The sequence below is a fragment of the Balaenoptera acutorostrata genome, chromosome 5, assembly GCF_949987535.1.
Source record: "Balaenoptera acutorostrata chromosome 5, mBalAcu1.1, whole genome shotgun sequence".
Classification (NCBI taxonomy): Eukaryota; Metazoa; Chordata; class Mammalia; order Artiodactyla; family Balaenopteridae; genus Balaenoptera; species Balaenoptera acutorostrata.
In genome coordinates, this window is record NC_080068.1 from 82,591,603 (window position 1) to 82,607,175 (window position 15,573).

A 15,573-nucleotide genomic window follows, 5' to 3' on the forward strand; every position below is an offset into this window, starting at 1 on the left:
TCTAGAATCTGTGAGCAGTCTCTAGAAACTGTGGGCAGGCTCTAGAATCTATAGGCAGGCTCTAGAATCTGTGAGCAGTCTCTAGAAACTGTGGGCAGGTTCTAGAAACTGTGGGCAGGATCTAGAAACTGTGGGCAGGCTCTAGAAACTGTGAGCAGGCTCTATAAACTATGGGCCGGGTCTAGAAAATGTGAACAGGCTCTAGAAACTGTGGGGAGGCTGTAGAAACTGTGGGGAATCTCTAGAAACTGTGGGAAGGATCTAGAAACTATTTGCAGGATCTAGAAACTGTGGGCAGGATCTAGAAACTGTGTGCAGGCTCTAGAAACTGTGGGTAGGCTCTAGAAACGGAGTGAAGCCTCTAGAAACTGTGGGCAGGATCTAGAAACTGTGGGCAGGCTCTAGAAACTGTGATCAGTGTCTAGAAACTGAGGGCAGGATCTAGAGACTGTGAGCAGGCTCTAGAAATGGTGGGCATGCTCTAGAAACTGTGCGCAGGCTCCAGAAACTTTGGGCCCGCTCCAGAAACTGTGGGCCGGCTCTAGAAAATGTGGGCCGGCTCCAGAAACTGTGGACAGTCTCTGGAAACATTTAGCAGGCTCCAGAATCTGTAAGCAGGCTCTAGAAACTGTGAGCAGGCTCTAGAAACTGTGGGCAGGCTCTAGAAACTGTTAGCAGGTTCTAGAATCTGTTAGCACGATCTAGGAACTGTGAGCAGGCTCTAGAAACTGTGGGCAGACTCTAGAATCTGTTAGCACGATCTAGGAACTGTGAGCAGGCTCTAGAAACTGTGGGCAGACTCTAGAAACTGTAGGCAGGATCTAGAAACTGTGGGCAGAAAATAGGAACTGTGGGCAGGCTCTAGAAACTGCGAGCAGGCTCTAGAAACTGTGGGCAGGCTCTAGAAACTGTGGGAATCATCTAGAAACTGTGATTAGGGTCTAGAAACTATGGGCATGCTCTAGAAACTGTGGGAAGCCTCTAGAAACTGTGGACAGGATCTAGAAAATGTGGGCAGGCTCTAGAAACTGTGAGCAGGGCCTAGAAACTGTGAGCAGGCACCAGAAACTGTGGGTAGGCTCTAGAAACTGTGAGCAGGCTCTAGAAAATATAGAGAGGCTCTAGAAACTGTGGGAACCCTCTAGAATCTGTGGGCAGGCTCTAGAAACTGTGCGTAGGCTCCAGAAAATGTGGGGAGGCTCTAGAATCTGTGGGCAGGCTCTAGAATCTGTGGGAAGGCTCTAGAATCTGTGGGAAGGCTCTAGAATCTGTGGGCAGGCTCTAGAATCTGTGGGCAGGCTCTAGAAACTATGGGCAGGGTCTAGAATCTATGGGGAGGCTCTAGAAACTGTGAGTAGGCTCTAGAAACTGTGGGCAGGCTCTAGAATCTGTGAGCAGTCTCTAGAAACTGTGGGCAGGATCTAGAAACTGTGAGCAGGGCCTAGAAACTGTGAGCAGGCACCAGAAACTGTGGGTAGGCTCTAGAAACTGTGAGCAAGCTCTAGAAAATATAGAGAGGCTCTAGAAACTGTGGAAAGCCTCTAGCATCTGTGGGCAGGCTCTAGAAACTGTGAGTATGCTCCAGAAAATGTAGGCAGGCTCTAGAATCTGTGGGCACTCTCTAGAATCTGTGGGCAGGCTCTAGAATCTGTGGGCAGGCTCTAGAAACTGTGACCAGTATCTAGGAACTCTATGGCCAGGCTCTAGAAACTGTGAGTAGGCTCTAGAAACTGTGGGCAGGCTCTAGAAACTGTGACCAGTCTCTAGGAACTCTATGGCCAGGCTCTAGAACCTGTGAGTAGGCTCTAGAAACTGTGGGCAGGCTCTAGAATCTGTGAGCAGTCTCTAGAAACTGTGGGCAGGATCTAGAAACTGTGGGCAGGCTCTAGAAACTGTGGGCCAGGTCTAGGAAATGTGAGCAGGCTCTAGAAGCTGTGAGCAGGGCCTATAAACTGTGAGCAGGCTCCAGAAACTGTGGGTAGGCTCTAGAAACTGTGAGCAGGCTCTAGAAAGTGTGAGGAGGCTCTAGAAACTGTGGGAAGCCTCTAGAATCTGTGGGCAGGCTCTAGAATCTGTGAGCAGTCTCTAGAAACTGTGGGCATGCTCCAGAAACTGTGAGTACACTCTAGAAATTGTGGAAAGGCTCTAGAAACTGTGGGGAGCCTCTAAAAACTGTGGGAAGGATCTAGAAACTGACAGCAGTCTCTAGAAACTGTGGGCAGTCTCTAGAAACTGCAGGCCGGCTCTAGAAACTGTGAGAAGGCTCCAGAAACTGGGCCGGCTCTAGAATATGTGGGCAGGTTCTAGAATCTGTGAGCAGTCTCTAGAATCTGTGGGCAGGCTCTAGAATCTGTGGGCAGGCTCTAGAATCTATGGGCAGGCTCTAGAATCTGTGAGCAGTCTCTAGAAACTGTGGGCAGGTTCTAGAAACTGTGGGCAGGATCTAGAAACTGTGGGCAGGCTCTAGAAACTGTGAGCAATCTCTAGAAACTGTGGGCAGGATCTAGAAACTGTGAGCAGGGCCTAGAAACTGTGAGCAGGCACCAGAAACTGTGGGTAGGCTCTAGAAACTGTGAGCAAGCTCTAGAAAATATAGAGAGGCTCTAGAAACTGTGGAAAGCCTCTAGCATCTGTGGGCAGGCTCTAGAAACTGTGAGTATGCTCCAGAAAATGTAGGCAGGCTCTAGAATCTGTGGGCACTCTCTAGAATCTGTGGGCAGGCTCTAGAATCTGTGGGCAGGCTCTAGAAACTGTGACCAGTATCTAGGAACTCTATGGCCAGGCTCTAGAACCTGTGAGTAGGCTCTAGAAACTGTGGGCAGGCTCTAGAATCTGTGAGCAGTCTCTAGAAACTGTGGGCAGGATCTAGAAACTGTGGGCAGGCTCTAGAAACTGTGAGCAGGCTCTAGAAACTGTGGGCCAGGTCTAGGAAATGTGAGCAGGCTCTAGAAGCTGTGAGCAGGGCCTATAAACTGTGAGCAGGCTCCAGAAACTGTGGGTAGGCTCTAGAAACTGTGAACAGGCTCTAGAAAGTGTGAGGAGGCTCTAGAAACTGTGAGAAGGCTCCAGAAACTGGGCCGGCTCTAGAATATGTGGGCAGGTTCTAGAATCTGTGAGCAGTCTCTAGAAACTGTGGGCAGGCTCTAGAATCTGTGGGCAGGCTCTAGAATCTATAGGCAGGCTCTAGAATCTGTGAGCAGTCTCTAGAAACTGTGGGCAGGTTCTAGAAACTGTGGGCAGGATCTAGAAACTGTGGGCAGGCTCTAGAAACTGTGAGCAGGCTCTATAAACTATGGGCCGGGTCTAGAAAATGTGAACAGGCTCTAGAAGCTGTGGGGAGGCTGTAGAAACTGTGGGGAATCTCTAGAAACTGTGGGAAGGATCTAGAAACTATTTGCAGGATCTAGAAACTGTGGGCAGGATCTAGAAACTGTGTGCAGGCTCTAGAAACTGTGGGTAGGCTCTAGAAACGGAGTGAAGCCTCTAGAAACTGTGGGCAGGATCTAGAAACTGTGGGCAGGCTCTAGAAACTGTGATCAGTGTCTAGAAACTGAGGGCAGGATCTAGAGACTGTGAGCAGGCTCTAGAAATGGTGGGCATGCTCTAGAAACTGTGCGCAGGCTCCAGAAACTTTGGGCCCGCTCCAGAAACTGTGGGCCGGCTCTAGAAAATGTGGGCCGGCTCCAGAAACTGTGGACAGTCTCTGGAAACATTTAGCAGGCTCCAGAATCTGTAAGCAGGCTCTAGAAACTGTGAGCAGGCTCTAGAAACTGTGGGCAGGCTCTAGAAACTGTTAGCAGGTTCTAGAATCTGTTAGCACGATCTAGGAACTGTGAGCAGGCTCTAGAAACTGTGGGCAGACTCTAGAATCTGTTAGCACGATCTAGGAACTGTGAGCAGGCTCTAGAAACTGTGGGCAGACTCTAGAAACTGTAGGCAGGATCTAGAAACTGTGGGCAGAAAATAGGAACTGTGGGCAGGCTCTAGAAACTGCGAGCAGGCTCTAGAAACTGTGGGCAGGCTCTAGAAACTGTGGGAATCATCTAGAAACTGTGATTAGGGTCTAGAAACTATGGGCATGCTCTAGAAACTGTGGGAAGCCTCTAGAAACTGTGGACAGGATCTAGAAAATGTGGGCAGGCTCTAGAAACTGTGAGCAGGGCCTAGAAACTGTGAGCAGGCACCAGAAACTGTGGGTAGGCTCTAGAAACTGTGAGCAGGCTCTAGAAAATATAGAGAGGCTCTAGAAACTGTGGGAACCCTCTAGAATCTGTGGGCAGGCTCTAGAAACTGTGCGTAGGCTCCAGAAAATGTGGGGAGGCTCTAGAATCTGTGGGCAGGCTCTAGAATCTGTGGGAAGGCTCTAGAATCTGTGGGAAGGCTCTAGAATCTGTGGGCAGGCTCTAGAATCTGTGGGCAGGCTCTAGAAACTATGGGCAGGGTCTAGAATCTATGGGGAGGCTCTAGAAACTGTGAGTAGGCTCTAGAAACTGTGGGCAGGCTCTAGAATCTGTGAGCAGTCTCTAGAAACTGTGGGCAGGATCTAGAAACTGTGAGCAGGGCCTAGAAACTGTGAGCAGGCACCAGAAACTGTGGGTAGGCTCTAGAAACTGTGAGCAAGCTCTAGAAAATATAGAGAGGCTCTAGAAACTGTGGAAAGCCTCTAGCATCTGTGGGCAGGCTCTAGAAACTGTGAGTATGCTCCAGAAAATGTAGGCAGGCTCTAGAATCTGTGGGCACTCTCTAGAATCTGTGGGCAGGCTCTAGAATCTGTGGGCAGGCTCTAGAAACTGTGACCAGTATCTAGGAACTCTATGGCCAGGCTCTAGAACCTGTGAGTAGGCTCTAGAAACTGTGGGCAGGCTCTAGAATCTGTGAGCAGTCTCTAGAAACTGTGGGCAGGATCTAGAAACTGTGGGCAGGCTCTAGAAACTGTGAGCAGGCTCTAGAAACTGTGGGCCAGGTCTAGGAAATGTGAGCAGGCTCTAGAAGCTGTGAGCAGGGCCTATAAACTGTGAGCAGGCTCCAGAAACTGTGGGTAGGCTCTAGAAACTGTGAACAGGCTCTAGAAAGTGTGAGGAGGCTCTAGAAACTGTGAGAAGGCTCCAGAAACTGGGCCGGCTCTAGAATATGTGGGCAGGTTCTAGAATCTGTGAGCAGTCTCTAGAAACTGTGGGCAGGCTCTAGAATCTGTGGGCAGGCTCTAGAATCTATAGGCAGGCTCTAGAATCTGTGAGCAGTCTCTAGAAGCTGTGGGCAGGTTCTAGAAACTGTGGGCAGGATCTAGAAACTGTGGGCAGGCTCTAGAAACTGTGAGCAGGCTCTATAAACTATGGGCCGGGTCTAGAAAATGTGAACAGGCTCTAGAAACTGTGGGGAGGCTGTAGAAACTGTGGGGAATCTCTAGAAACTGTGGGAAGGATCTAGAAACTATTTGCAGGATCTAGAAACTGTGGGCAGGATCTAGAAACTGTGTGCAGGCTCTAGAAACTGTGGGTAGGCTCTAGAAACGGAGTGAAGCCTCTAGAAACTGTGGGCAGGATCTAGAAACTGTGGGCAGGCTCTAGAAACTGTGATCAGTGTCTAGAAACTGAGGGCAGGATCTAGAGACTGTGAGCAGGCTCTAGAAATGGTGGGCATGCTCTAGAAACTGTGCGCAGGCTCCAGAAACTTTGGGCCCGCTCCAGAAACTGTGGGCCGGCTCTAGAAAATGTGGGCCGGCTCCAGAAACTGTGGACAGTCTCTGGAAACATTTAGCAGGCTCCAGAATCTGTAAGCAGGCTCTAGAAACTGTGAGCAGGCTCTAGAAACTGTGGGCAGGCTCTAGAAACTGTTAGCAGGTTCTAGAATCTGTTAGCACGATCTAGGAACTGTGAGCAGGCTCTAGAAACTGTGGGCAGACTCTAGAATCTGTTAGCACGATCTAGGAACTGTGAGCAGGCTCTAGAAACTGTGGGCAGACTCTAGAAACTGTAGGCAGGATCTAGAAACTGTGGGCAGAAAATAGGAACTGTGGGCAGGCTCTAGAAACTGCGAGCAGGCTCTAGAAACTGTGGGCAGGCTCTAGAAACTGTGGGAATCATCTAGAAACTGTGATTAGGGTCTAGAAACTATGGGCATGCTCTAGAAACTGTGGGAAGCCTCTAGAAACTGTGGACAGGATCTAGAAAATGTGGGCAGGCTCTAGAAACTGTGAGCAGGGCCTAGAAACTGTGAGCAGGCACCAGAAACTGTGGGTAGGCTCTAGAAACTGTGAGCAGGCTCTAGAAAATATAGAGAGGCTCTAGAAACTGTGGGAACCCTCTAGAATCTGTGGGCAGGCTCTAGAAACTGTGAGTATGCTCCAGAAAATGTAGGCAGGCTCTAGAATCTGTGGGCACTCTCTAGAATCTGTGGGCAGGCTCTAGAATCTGTGGGCAGGATCTAGAAACTGTGACCAGTATCTAGGAACTCTATGGCCAGGCTCTAGAACCTGTGAGTAGGCTCTAGAAACTGTGGGCAGGCTCTAGAATATGTGAGCAGTCTCTAGAAACTGTGGGCAGGATCTAGAAACTGTGGGCAGGCTCTAGAAACTGTGAGCAGGCTCTAGAAACTGTGGGCCAGGTCTAGGAAATGTGAGCAGGCTCTAGAAGCTGTGAGCAGGGCCTATGAACTGTGAGCAGGCTCCAGAAACTGTGGGTAGGCTCTAGAAACTGTGAACAGGCTCTAGAAAGTGTGAGGAGGCTCTAGAAACTGTGAGAAGGCTCCAGAAACTGGGCCGGCTCTAGAATATGTGGGCAGGTTCTAGAATCTGTGAGCAGTCTCTAGAAACTGTGGGCAGGCTCTAGAATCTATAGGCAGGCTCTAGAATCTGTGAGCAGTCTCTAGAAACTGTGGGCAGGTTCTAGAAACTGTGGGCAGGATCTAGAAACTGTGGGCAGGCTCTAGAAACTGTGAGCAGGCTCTATAAACTATGGGCCGGGTCTAGAAAATGTGAACAGGCTCTAGAAACTGTGGGGAGGCTGTAGAAACTGTGGGGAATCTCTAGAAACTGTGGGAAGGATCTAGAAACTATTTGCAGGATCTAGAAACTGTGGGCAGGATCTAGAAACTGTGTGCAGGCTCTAGAAACTGTGGGTAGGCTCTAGAAACGAAGGGAAGCCTCTAGAAACTGTGGGCAGGATCTAGAAACTGTGGGCAGGCTCTAGAAACTGTGGGCAGTATCTAGAAAATGTGGGCAGGCTCTAGAAACTGTGAGCAGAGCCTAGAAACTGTGAGCAGGCACCAGAAACTGTGGGTAGGCTCTAGAAACTGTGAGCAGGCTCTAGAAAATATAGAGAGGCTCTAGAAACTGTGGGAACCCTCTAGAATCTGTGGGCAGGCTCTAGAATCTGTGAGCAGTCTCTAGAAACTGTGGGCAGGATCTAGAAACTGTGGGCAGGATCTAGAAACTGTGGGCAGGCTCTAGAAACTGTGAGCAGGCTCTAGAAACTGTGGGCAGTATCTAGAAAATGTGGGCAGGCTCTAGAAACTGTGAGTAGGGTCTAGAAACTGAGGGCAGTCTCTAGGAAATGTGAGCAGGCTCTAGGAACTGTGAGCAGGGCCTATAAACTGTGAGCAGGCTCCAGAAACTGTGGGTAGGCTCTAGAAACTGTGAGCAGGCTCTAGAAAGTGTGAGGAGGCTCTAGAAACTGTGGGAAGCCTCTAGAATCTGTGGGCAGGCTCTAGAAACTGTGGGCAGGCTCCAGAAACTGTGAGTACACTCTAGAAATTGTGGAAAGGCTCTAGAAACTGTGGGGAGCCTCTAAAAACTGTGGGAAGGATCTAGAAACTGTCAGCAGTCTCTAGAAACTGTGGGCAGGTTGTACAAACTGCGGGCATGCTCTTGAAACTGTGGGAACCCTCTAGAAATTGTCAGCAGGCTCTAGAAACTGTGGGCAGTCCCTAGAAACTGCAGGCCGGCTCTAGAAACTATGGGAAGGCTCTAGAAACTGTGAGCAGGGCCTAGAAACTGTGAGCACCAGAAACTGTGGGTAGGCTCTAGAAACTGTGAGAAGGCTCCAGAAACTGTGGGCAGGCTCTAGAATATGTGGGCAGGTTCTAGAACCTGTGGGCAGGCTCTAGAATCTATGGGCAGGCTCTAGAATCTGTGAGCAGGCTCTAGAATCTGTGGGCAGGCTCTAGAATCTGTGGGCAGGATCTAGAATCTATGGGCAGGCTCTAGAATCTGTGAGCAGTCTCTAGAAACTGTGGGCAGGTTCTAGAAACTGTGGGCAGGATCTAGAAACTGTGGGCAGGCTCTAGAAACTGTGAGCAGGCTCTATAAACTATGGGCCGGGTCTAGAAAATGTGAACAGGCTCTAGAAACTGTGGGGAGGCTGTAGAAACTGTGGGGAATCTCTAGAAACTGTGGGAAGGATCTAGAAACTATTTGCAGGATCTAGAAACTGTGGGCAGGATCTAGAAACTGTGTGCAGGCTCTAGAAACTGTGGGTAGGCTCTAGAAACGAAGGGAAGCCTCTAGAAACTGTGGGCAGGATCTACAAACTGTGGGCAGGCTCTAGAAACTGTGGGCAGTATCTAGAAAATGTGGGCAGGCTCTAGAAACTGTGAGCAGAGCCTAGAAACTGTGAGCAGGCACCAGAAACTGTGGGAAGGATCTAGAAACTGTCAGCAGTCTCTAGAAACTGGGCAGGTTGTACAAACTGCGGGCATGCTCTTGAAACTGTGGGAACCCTCTAGAAATTGTCAGCAGGCTCTAGAAACTGTGGGCAGTCCCTAGAAACTGCAGGCCGGCTCTAGAAACTATGGGAAGGCTCTAGAAACTGTGAGCAGGGCCTAGAAACTGTGAGCACCAGCAACTGTGGGTAGGCTCTAGAAACTGTGAGAAGGCTCCAGAAACTGTGGGCAGGCTCTAGAATATGTGGGAGGTTCTAGAAACTGTGGGCAGGCTCTAGAATCTATGGGCAGGCTCTAGAATCTGTGAGCAGGCTCTAGAATTGGTGGGCAGCCTCTAGAATCTGTGGGCAGGATCTAGAATCTATGGGCAGGCTCTAGAATCTGTGAGCAGTCTCTAGAAACTGTGGGTAGGATCTAGAAACTGTGTGCAGGCTCCAGAAACTGTTAGCAGGATCTAGAAACTGTGACCAGGCTGTAGAAACTGTGGGCAGGCTCTAGAAACCGTTAGCAGGTTCTAGAATCTGTAAGCACGATCTAGAAACTGTGAGCAGGCTCTAGAAACTGTGGGCAGACTCTAGAATCTTTGAGTAGGCTCTAGACACTGTGGGCAGTCTATAAAATATGTGAGCAGTCTCTAGAAACTGTGAGCAGGCTTTAGAAACTGTGGGCAGGTTCTGGAAACTGTGAGCAGGCTCTAGAATATGTGGGAAGCCTCTACAAACATTGGGAAGCCTCTAGAAACTGTAGGCAGGATCTAGGAACTGTGGGCAGGCTCTAGGAACTGCGAGCAGGCTCTAGAAACTGTGGGCAGGCTCTAGAAACTGTGGGAATCATCTAGAAACTGTGATTAGGGTCTAGAAACTATGAGCATGCTCTAGAAACTGTGGGAAGCCTCTAGAAACTGTGGGCAGGATCTAGAAAATGTGGGCAGGCTCTAGAAACTGTGAGCAGGGCCTAGAAACTGTGAGCAGGCACCAGAAACTGTGGGTAGGCTCTAGAAACTGTGAGCAGGCTCTAGAAAATATAGAGAGGCTCTAGAAACTGTGGGAACCCTCTAGAATCTGTGGGCAGGCTCTAGAAACTGTGAGTAGGCTCCAGAAAAGGTGGGCAGGCTCTAGAATCTGTGGGCAGGCTCTAGAATCTGTGGGAAGGCTCTAGAATCTGTGGGAAGGCTCTAGAATCTGTGGGCAGGCTCTAGAATCTGTGGGCAGGCTCTAGAAACTATGGGCAGGGTCTAGAATCTATGGGGAGGCTCTAGAAACTGTGACCAGTATCTAGGAACTCTATGGCCAGGCTCTAGAACCTGTGAGTAGGCTCTAGAAACTGTGGGCAGGCTCTAGAATCTGTGAGCAGTCTCTAGAAACTGTGGGCAGGATCTAGAAACTGTGGGCAGGCTCTAGAAACTGTGAGCAGGCTCTAGAAACTGTGGGCCAGGTCTAGGAAATGTGAGCAGGCTCTAGAAGCTGTGAGCAGGGCCTATAAACTGTGAGCAGGCTCCAGAAACTGTGGGTAGGCTCTAGAAACTGTGAGCAGGCTCTAGAAAGTGTGAGGAGGCTCTAGAAACTGTGGGAAGCCTCTAGAATCTGTGGGCAGGCTCTAGAATCTGTGAGCAGTCTCTAGAAACTGTGGGCAGGCTCCAGAAACTGTGAGTACACTCTAGAAATTGTGGAAAGGCTCTAGAAACTGTGGGGAGCCTCTAAAAACTGTGGGAAGGATCTAGAAACTGACAGCAGTCTCTAGAAACTGTGGGCAGTCTCTAGAAACTGCAGGCCGGCTCTAGAAACTGTGGGAAGGCTCTAGAAACTGTGAGCAGGGCCTAGAAACAGTGAGCACCAGAAACTGTGGGTAGGCTCTAGAAACTGTGAGAAGGCTCCAGAAACTGGGCAGGCTCTAGAATATGTGGGCAGGTTCTAGAATCTGTGAGCAGTCTCTAGAATCTGTGGGCAGGCTCTAGAATCTGTGGGCAGGCTCTAGAATCTATGGGCAGGCTCTAGAATCTGTGAGCAGTCTCTAGACACTGTGGGCAGGTTCTAGAAACTGTGGGCAGGATCTAGAAACTGTGGGCAGGCTCTAGAAACTGTGAGCAGGCTCTAGAAACTATGGGCCGGGTCTAGAAAATGTGAACAGGCTCTAGAAACTGTGGGGAGGCTGTAGAAACTGTGGGGAATCTCTAGAAACTGTGGGAAGGATCTAGAAACTATTTGCAGGATCTAGAAACTGTGGGCAGGATCTAGAAACTGTGTGCAGGCTCTAGAAACTGTGGGTAGGCTCTAGAAACGGAGGGAAGCCTCTAGAAACTGTGGGCAGGATCTAGAAACTGTGGGCAGGCTCTAGAAACTGTGGGCAGTATCTAGAAAATGTGGGCAGGCTCTAGAAACTGTGAGCAGAGCCTAGAAACTGTGAGTAGGCACCAGAAACTGTGGGTAGGCTCTAGAAACTGTGAGCAGGCTCTAGAAAATATAGAGAGGCTCTAGAAACTGTGGGAACCCTCTAGAATCTGTGGGCAGGCTCTAGAAACTGTGAGTATGCTCCAGAAAATGTAGGCAGGCTCTAGAATCTGTGGGCACTCTCTAGAATCTGTGGGCAGGCTCTAGAATCTGTGGGCAGGCTCTAGAAACTGTGACCAGTATCTAGGAACTCTATGGCCAGGCTCTAGAAACTGTGAGTAGGCTCTAGAAACTGTGGGCAGGCTCTAGAAACTGTGACCAGTCTCTAGGAACTCTATGGCCAGGCTCTAGAACCTGTGAGTAGGCTCTAGAAACTGTGGGCAGGCTCTAGAATCTGTGAGCAGTCTCTAGAAACTGTGGGCAGGATCTAGAAACTGTGGGCAGGCTCTAGAAACTGTGAGCAGGCTCTAGAAACTGTGGGCCAGGTCTAGGAAATGTGAGCAGGCTCTAGAAGCTGTGAGCAGGGCCTATAAACTGTGAGCAGGCTCCAGAAACTGTGGGTAGGCTCTAGAAACTGTGAGCAGGCTCTAGAAAGTGTGAGGAGGCTCTAGAAACTGTGGGAAGCCTCTAGAATCTGTGGGCAGGCTCTAGAATCTGTGAGCAGTCTCTAGAAACTGTGGGCATGCTCCAGAAACTGTGAGTACACTCTAGAAATTGTGGAAAGGCTCTAGAAACTGTGGGGAGCCTCTAAAAACTGTGGGAAGGATCTAGAAACTGACAGCAGTCTCTAGAAACTGTGGGCAGTCTCTAGAAACTGCAGGCCGGCTCTAGAAACTGTGAGAAGGCTCCAGAAACTGGGCCGGCTCTAGAATATGTGGGCAGGTTCTAGAATCTGTGAGCAGTCTCTAGAATCTGTGGGCAGGCTCTAGAATCTGTGGGCAGGCTCTAGAATCTGTGAGCAGTCTCTAGAAACTGTGGGCAGGTTCTAGAAACTGTGGGCAGGATCTAGAAACTGTGGGCAGGCTCTAGAAACTGTGAGCAGTCTCTAGAAACTGTGGGCAGGATCTAGAAACTGTGAGCAGGGCCTAGAAACTGTGAGCAGGCACCAGAAACTGTGGGTAGGCTCTAGAAACTGTGAGCAAGCTCTAGAAAATATAGAGAGGCTCTAGAAACTGTGGAAAGCCTCTAGCATCTGTGGGCAGGCTCTAGAAACTGTGAGTATGCTCCAGAAAATGTAGGCAGGCTCTAGAAACTGTGGGCACTCTCTAGAATCTGTGGGCAGGCTCTAGAATCTGTGGGCAGGCTCTAGAAACTGTGACCAGTATCTAGGAACTCTATGGCCAGGCTCTAGAACCTGTGAGTAGGCTCTAGAAACTGTGGGCAGGCTCTAGAATCTGTGAGCAGTCTCTAGAAACTGTGGGCAGGATCTAGAAACTGTGGGCAGGCTCTAGAAACTGTGAGCAGGCTCTAGAAACTGTGGGCCAGGTCTAGGAAATGTGAGCAGGCTCTAGAAGCTGTGAGCAGGGCCTATAAACTGTGAGCAGGCTCCAGAAACTGTGGGTTGGCTCTAGAAACTGTGAACAGGCTCTAGAAAGTGTGAGGAGGCTCTAGAAACTGTGAGAAGGCTCCAGAAACTGGGCCGGCTCTAGAATATGTGGGCAGGTTCTAGAATCTGTGAGCAGTCTCTAGAAACTGTGGGCAGGCTCTAGAATCTGTGGGCAGGCTCTAGAATCTATAGGCAGGCTCTAGAATCTGTGAGCAGTCTCTAGAAACTGTGGGCAGGTTCTAGAAACTGTGGGCAGGATCTAGAAACTGTGGGCAGGCTCTAGAAACTGTGAGCAGGCTCTATAAACTATGGGCCGGGTCTAGAAAATGTGAACAGGCTCTAGAAACTGTGGGGAGGCTGTAGAAACTGTGGGGAATCTCTAGAAACTGTGGGAAGGATCTAGAAACTATTTGCAGGATCTAGAAACTGTGGGCAGGATCTAGAAACTGTGTGCAGGCTCTAGAAACTGTGGGTAGGCTCTAGAAACGGAGTGAAGCCTCTAGAAACTGTGGGCAGGATCTAGAAACTGTGGGCAGGCTCTAGAAACTGTGATCAGTGTCTAGAAACTGAGGGCAGGATCTAGAGACTGTGAGCAGGCTCTAGAAATGGTGGGCATGCTCTAGAAACTGTGCGCAGGCTCCAGAAACTTTGGGCCCGCTCCAGAAACTGTGGGCAGGCTCTAGAAAATGTGGGCCGGCTCCAGAAACTGTGGACAGTCTCTGGAAACATTTAGCAGGCTCCAGAATCTGTAAGCAGGCTCTAGAAACTGTGAGCAGGCTCTAGAAACTGTGGGCAGGCTCTAGAAACTGTTAGCAGGTTCTAGAATCTGTTAGCACGATCTAGGAACTGTGAGCAGGCTCTAGAAACTGTGGGCAGACTCTAGAATCTGTTAGCACGATCTAGGAACTGTGAGCAGGCTCTAGAAACTGTGGGCAGACTCTAGAAACTGTAGGCAGGATCTAGAAACTGTGGGCAGAAAATAGGAACTGTGGGCAGGCTCTAGAAACTGCGAGCAGGCTCTAGAAACTGTGGGCAGGCTCTAGAAACTGTGGGAATCATCTAGAAACTGTGATTAGGGTCTAGAAACTATGGGCATGCTCTAGAAACTGTGGGAAGCCTCTAGAAACTGTGGACAGGATCTAGAAAATGTGGGCAGGCTCTAGAAACTGTGAGCAGGGCCTAGAAACTGTGAGCAGGCACCAGAAACTGTGGGTAGGCTCTAGAAACTGTGAGCAGGCTCTAGAAAATATAGAGAGGCTCTAGAAACTGTGGGAACCCTCTAGAATCTGTGGGCAGGCTCTAGAAACTGTGCGTAGGCTCCAGAAAATGTGGGGAGGCTCTAGAATCTGTGGGCAGGCTCTAGAATCTGTGGGAAGGCTCTAGAATCTGTGGGAAGGCTCTAGAATCTGTGGGCAGGCTCTAGAATCTGTGGGCAGGCTCTAGAAACTATGGGCAGGGTCTAGAATCTATGGGGAGGCTCTAGAAACTGTGAGTAGGCTCTAGAAACTGTGGGCAGGCTCTAGAATCTGTGAGCAGTCTCTAGAAACTGTGGGCAGGATCTAGAAACTGTGAGCAGGGCCTAGAAACTGTGAGCAGGCACCAGAAACTGTGGGTAGGCTCTAGAAACTGTGAGCAAGCTCTAGAAAATATAGAGAGGCTCTAGAAACTGTGGAAAGCCTCTAGCATCTGTGGGCAGGCTCTAGAAACTGTGAGTATGCTCCAGAAAATGTAGGCAGGCTCTAGAATCTGTGGGCACTCTCTAGAATCTGTGGGCAGGCTCTAGAATCTGTGGGCAGGCTCTAGAAACTGTGACCAGTATCTAGGAACTCTATGGCCAGGCTCTAGAACCTGTGAGTAGGCTCTAGAAACTGTGGGCAGGCTCTAGAATCTGTGAGCAGTCTCTAGAAACTGTGGGCAGGATCTAGAAACTGTGGGCAGGCTCTAGAAACTGTGAGCAGGCTCTAGAAACTGTGGGCCAGGTCTAGGAAATGTGAGCAGGCTCTAGAAGCTGTGAGCAGGGCCTATAAACTGTGAGCAGGCTCCAGAAACTGTGGGTAGGCTCTAGAAACTGTGAACAGGCTCTAGAAAGTGTGAGGAGGCTCTAGAAACTGTGAGAAGGCTCCAGAAACTGGGCCGGCTCTAGAATATGTGGGCAGGTTCTAGAATCTGTGAGCAGTCTCTAGAAACTGTGGGCAGGCTCTAGAATCTGTGGGCAGGCTCTAGAATCTATAGGCAGGCTCTAGAATCTGTGAGCAGTCTCTAGAAACTGTGGGCAGGTTCTAGAAACTGTGGGCAGGATCTAGAAACTGTGGGCAGGCTCTAGAAACTGTGAGCAGGCTCTATAAACTATGGGCCGGGTCTAGAAAATGTGAACAGGCTCTAGAAACTGTGGGGAGGCTGTAGAAACTGTGGGGAATCTCTAGAAACTGTGGGAAGGATCTAGAAACTATTTGCAGGATCTAGAAACTGTGGGCAGGATCTAGAAACTGTGTGCAGGCTCTAGAAACTGTGGGTAGGCTCTAGAAACGGAGTGAAGCCTCTAGAAACTGTGGGCAGGATCTAGAAACTGTGGGCAGGCTCTAGAAACTGTGATCAGTGTCTAGAAACTGAGGGCAGGATCTAGAGACTGTGAGCAGGCTCTAGAAATGGTGGGCATGCTCTAGAAACTGTGCGCAGGCTCCAGAAACTTTGGGCCCGCTCCAGAAACTGTGGGCAGGCTCTAGAAAATGTGGGCCGGCTCCAGAAACTGTGGACAGTCTCTGGAAACATTTAGCAGGCTCCAGAATCTGTAAGCAGGCTCTAGAAACTGTGAGCAGGCTCTAGAAACTGTGGGCAGGCTCTAGAAACTGTTAGCAGGTTCTAGAATCTGTTAGCACGATCTAGGAACTGTGAGCAGGCTCTAGAAACTGTGGGCAGACTCTAGAATCTGTTAGCACGATCTAGGAACTGTGAGCAGGCTCTAGAAACTGTGGGCAGACTCTA